Source organism: Delphinapterus leucas, chromosome 15 (assembly GCF_059928025.1).
Source record: "Delphinapterus leucas isolate spDelLeu-1000000601 "Yukka" chromosome 15, BTC_Dleu_Yukka2, whole genome shotgun sequence".
Taxonomy (NCBI): Eukaryota; Metazoa; Chordata; class Mammalia; order Artiodactyla; family Monodontidae; genus Delphinapterus; species Delphinapterus leucas.
In genome coordinates this window covers 23,614,347-23,620,013 of record NC_143143.1, presented here as the reverse complement: position 1 = coordinate 23,620,013, position 5,667 = coordinate 23,614,347, and the positions used below count along the sequence as shown (strand labels likewise).

At 41.3% G+C, this 5,667-nt stretch overlaps 1 non-coding gene across 1 annotated transcript; it reads left to right on the top strand.

Moving 5' to 3' along the window:
- Positions 1-4,537: 4,537 nt before the first annotated feature.
- Positions 4,538-4,644, top strand: LOC115803782 (U6 spliceosomal RNA). The gene has a single exon (XR_004024576.1). It is a non-coding gene; the product is annotated as a U6 spliceosomal RNA (small nuclear RNA).
- Positions 4,645-5,667: the final 1,023 nt, after the last annotated feature.

Sequence of the window (5,667 nt, the reverse complement as noted above, 5' to 3'; positions counted from 1 at the left end):
AAATACAAAATCACCTTTTTACTCGACACTATTATTGGCTTTGTTATCGTATAAAAGCCTTGGAAATAATTACCCATTTAGCATTAATAATAATTTAGTTTGATTAGAAAGTGAACTGTCCATACAGAGTGAAAACTGTCTTTTCTAGGATATCACTTTATGTTTTACACTGGAAGTTTATTAATTATCTAGAAGCTGATATTGTCAATTTCCCCCCAAAATGAATTTTCCTCTGTTTGATCAAAGTTGGCCAAATAAAAGACTTGGCTGTACGTATTTATAATCTAATTAAATCATCAGAACTGATCATACACTTAAAATACACATAACTTAACATTTACCATTTTAACCATTTTAAAGTGTACCGTTGTGTGGCATTAAGTACCATTCACAATGTTGTACCGCCATAACCACTATCTGGTTCCAGAACTTTTCCATCATCCCCAAAAGAAACCTGGTACCCACTAAGCACTCATTTCCAATTCTCCCCCTCACCCCATTGCCTAGCAACCACTAATTGGCTTTTTCTCTCCATGAATTTGCCTATTCTGGGTATTTCATTCAAGTGACATCATATAGTATGTGGCCTTGTGTACCTGGCTTCTTTCACTTAGCATAGTGTTTTCAAGGTTCATCTGTGTTGTACTGTAGCATGTATCAGTACTTCATTTTTTTTTGTGGCTAAATAATATTTCATTGTATGGATATCCCATGTTTTGTTTATTCATTCATCCACCGATAGACATTTGGGTTTTAGGGCTAGTGTGATCAGTGCGGTGATGAACATTCATGTACATGAAAATCTGTCAGGAGTTCTAGTATCAAGACGCTTTCAGACAGTGCTAAGTGTCTGAAAAAAAATGAGCTGGATGGACAGTAAAAGGACTGAGACCTGGATGAAAAGGGTCTTGATAATGCATTTGCTTGCTTGCATAATACCTGTCTTACCTCCTTGAATGCAAGGGCCATGAGGGCCAGGACTGTAGGTATGTTCACTGCTGTACCTTAAGAGATTGAATATACAAACAGACAATGCCCAGACCACGTATAAAAATAGAACTCTGACTCACAATCTGCAGCAACCAGCCCAGGAAACCAACCCATTATCACAAGTAACCAGCCTAGGAAGCCGGCCTGCTCTCTCTAAGTCCGACTTGGAGGACCACCATCCTCAGCAGCCAGCCCAGAAGCCAAATAATAACCCCTGTACCATCCGCCCCAAATGACCAGGGCTTGATTCATAACTGACAGCTTCCCTAATTTTTGTCCCCGCTTCTAACTGGAGGGACCAACCAGAGAAAGCCAAACGTTCACGCTTAACCAATCACACAGGATGCCCTGCTTCTAGCTAGCCTACCTCCAGCTTCCCTGTGCCAACAGCCTCCAATCGGACATACCTGGCTCCTTCTCTCATCTCCCTTTCTTTAACTATAAAGCTTTCCCACTCCTCTGCCTGCCTCTGAGTCTCTGCCAAAAGGCAAATGATGAGGGCTGACTCCCTTGCTCTAGCAAGCTCTGAATACATAGCTTGAGTATGTTCTCCTTTGGATGGTCTTTGTCTATTTCCACAACCTCCATCTCCTGGACAGGGCCTGGCACACAGAGGGGGCCTGGTCAGTAACTGCTGACGGTGTGAACACACATTGCTGAGGAAGGGCCTGTGTGGTCCTATCACAGTCCCCTGCCTGGATACTCAAGCCCACAGCACACTCTCTGGTCTTATCCCAGCCCCACTCTCTCTTTAGAACTCCAGACCTGCTGACATGCCATCTCTGCCTGGACATCCACAGACCCCTGGGACTCAATGTGTCCCACATCTACTGGCCACCTCCCCCCCTTCCTTCTACAGCTCTTCACCTGGTTTTATCGCCCAGGGTCCCCCTAGTGCCCAGCCTGGAATGTGGGAGTCAGCCTACCTCCTTCTCATTCTCCCCAACCAATAATCTGTCAGTAAGTTCTGTTGGTTCTACTCCAGAATGCCTGGTGAATCCACCCCTTCTTCTGGCTCCATTCCTGGGACAGGCCCTCGTTGCAGCAACAGCCCAGAACTGGTCTAGCTGCCTTCAGTCTGGTCTCCTCCAAAACAGCCAGGGGACACTCCCCTAAACAACCCATTTCTGACCAGGAGATGCCCCTGCAGAGTGACCTTCCAGCCACCCTCAGATTAGAGTCTAAACCTAAGAGAAGGGAATTCCCTGGCTATCCAGGGGTTAAGACTCTGCGCTCCCAGTGCAGGGGGCACAGGGTTCCATCCCTGGTTGGGGAACTAAGATCCCGCTCACCACATCACGCGGCCAAAATAAATAAATAATAAACCTACGAGAAGAGTTTTTCTGGAGCCTCCCAGACCTGGTCCCTGCCCACCTTCCCAGCTTTAAATCTGGTCCAGCCTATACTCTAACCATGAACACATCAGGCAACGGCACTCTTTGCTCTCCCTCCCTCCCCTCGCTTAACTTGGCAGGTAGCTCCTCTTCTTCAAGCCTCAGTGAGTCACTGCCTGGGTGGGGAAGCCTCGTCCTGACTGCCATGATCCCCTCCTCTTACCGGATCAATTATTCTGGGCTCCTTACACTAGGGTGAGATTTGCTGGTCAGTTCCCCATCCCCCACCCCATTGTGTAAATTCCTTGAGGGCAGAAATTTTAGTTTTTAACCTTTGTCATCTCAGAACCAAATACAACGCCTGACACTTGGCAGATATCAAAATGTCAATACATGTTGAGCAAATAAATGTTTGCGCAAGAAAAGAACCGTATCGGGGCTGGATTACCCAATGGACCTTAGGGCTGGTAGTGAAAGAGGGGAACCACCCCCAAATTATTTGGAAAGATTTTGATATGTGATAGTTGAATAAAAGCAATAAGGTCATCATTCTGAGAAAATAGTGGAAATGAGGATTTTGTTGGACTTCCTAACGTTCCTCTTGCTGTCTAGGTTTTTTATTTCCTATTTTATTTTATATTTATTTATTTTTTTAGAAGAATTTAGAAGAATTTTTTTAAAACATTTTTTATTTCTTTAATGTTGTATCTATTTTATTTATTTATTTTTGGCTGTGTTGGGTCTCTGCTGCTGCGCGCGGGCTTTCTCTAGTTGCAGTGAGCGGGGGCCACTCTTCGTTTTGGTGCGCGGGCCTCTCATTGCGGTGGCTTCTCTTGTTGCAGAGCATGGGCTCTAGGCACGTGGGCTTCAGTAGTTGTGGCACGCAGGCTCAGTAGTTGAGGCACACGGACTTAGTTGCTCTGTGGTATGTGGGATCTTCCCGGACCAGGGCTTGAACCAGTGTCCCCTGCATTGGCAGGCGGATTCTTAACCACGGGACCACCAGGGAAGCCTATATTTCCTCTTTTATTTATTTATTTTTTGTCATTTCATTTTCTTCCAGTTTTATTGAGATGTAATTGACATACAGTACTGTACAAGTTTAAGGTGTACAGCATAATGATTCGACTAATGTACATCATGAAGTGATTATCACAGTAAGCTTAGTGAACATCCATCATCTCATATAGATACAAAAGTAAAGAAATAGAAAAAAAGTATCTTTTCCTTGTGGTGAGAACTCGGGATTTACTCTCTTAACTTTCAAACATAACACACAGCAATGTTCATTACATTTATCATGTTGTACATTACACCCCTAGTGCTCCTTTATCTTACAACCGTCTAGAGTTTTTATTATTATTATGTTCTCAATTGTATTTGTAATACTTGACACATGAAACTTGCTTTTGAATAAATTTTAGGAATACTGAGGATATGAACAATTATATAACTCGTTATTAGCTTTTTAAAAATTTTTATTTATTTATTTTTGACTGCGATGGGTCTTCGCTGCTGTGCGCGGGCTTTCTCTCGTTGTGGCGAGCGGGGGCTACTCTTCTTTGCAGTGTGTGGGCTTCTCATTAAGGTGGCTTCTCTTGTGGAGCACAGACTCTAGGGTCGCGTGCTTCAGTAGTTGTGGTTCGTGGGCTCTAAAGCGCAGGCTCAGTAGTTGTGGCGCACGGGCTTAGTTGCTCTGCGGCATGTGGGATCTTCCCCAACCAGGGCTTGAACCCGTGTCCCCTGCATTGGCAGGCGGATTCTTAACCACTGCACTACCAGGGAAGCCCTCATTATTAACTTTTAAAAAATTAGGATCTGCAGGAAAGATTTCTTTCATAGTTCTTCCCTTCCTTCCAAATACAATCTTAACCTCTATTGAGCAGATGTATGTTTTTAAATTTTGTCTCCCTCTTTGCCTAGCTTCCATGAAGGTCTGCACTGAATTTGTGGCCCATATTTTATAATTATGCAATACTTTTCTGACTACTAACTTCTCAGATTATTATTTAACCTTCATTTTTCTTTTTTATTACTTTACTTTTCAAGCTTAACTGTACCATGGTTGTTGCTGCTTTTTCAGTTAACAAACTATTTTTTATAGCAGTTTTACAGAAACAGTAGGTTTATAGAAAAATTGAGCAGAAAGCACAGAGAGTTTCCATATATTCTCTCTTCCTTAAGTTTCCCCTGTTATTAAAAACTGGCATTGGGTGCTCGCTTCAGCAGCACATATACTAAAATTGGAACGATACAGAGAAGATTAGCATGGCCCTTGTGCAAGGATGACACACCAATTCGTGAAACGTTCTATATTTTTAAGAGAAATGAGTTTCAAGCATTTTTGTTGGAAGCATTTTTGCTGAAGACATTAAAACTGACTCTGGGCCTTACACAACTAAATTAGCTGGAGAAGATAGAATGATCTTTTCGTATTTTTATTCGTTGTTAAGTATTAACCAGCAAGCAAATTTTAAGACCAGAAATTATTGACCGCATAATTCTACCCTTTTAATAAAATTTAATTCAATAAAAATTTTAATTTTTTCAAAAAAGAAACTGGCATTGGTGTAATACATTTGATACAGCTGATGACCCCATATCGGTACGTTATTATTAACTAAAGTTCATAACTCATTTTAGGGTTCACTCTTTGAGGTGTACAGTTCTATCGGTTTTGACAAATGTATAACATCATGTATCCAACATTTCAGTATCACACAGAAGAGTTTCACTGCCTTAAAAATCCCTGGTGCTTTCCGCTGACCCCCATCCCCACCTCCACACTTTGCTGTCTTTGCTGTTAGTTTTGTTTCCATTTTGAATTACATAAGAAAAAGGACAGAGAGGAATCACAATCATTTTATCCTATCATCTTATTATGGAAACTTTCAAACATCCCTAAAGGTGCAATGAATGATCACCAGTATACCTTCCACCTGGATTCAACAATCATTAACATTTTGTCTATTTTATTCTCTATTGTTTATTTATTTTCCTTTATTTTACATATTTTTCCGAAACATTTGCAAGTAAGTTGCAGACACTGTGGACAGTTGATCTCTAAATACTTCAGCATACATCTGTAAGAATAAAGACATTCACCTATACAATGTCAATGCCATTATCATAGCCAAAGAAATTAACTGTAATTCTATACTGTCGTCTAATATTCAGTCCACATTCAAATTTCCCCAGGTGTCTTCAGAATGTCTTTTATGACTGTTTTGTTTTCTCAAACCAGGATTCCATTAAAATTCAAGTTTGGCCTGTATTGTCTTTTTAGTCCCTTTTTATTCAAAACTGTCCATTCATCTCTTTCCATCTTTTTTTTAATTGACAT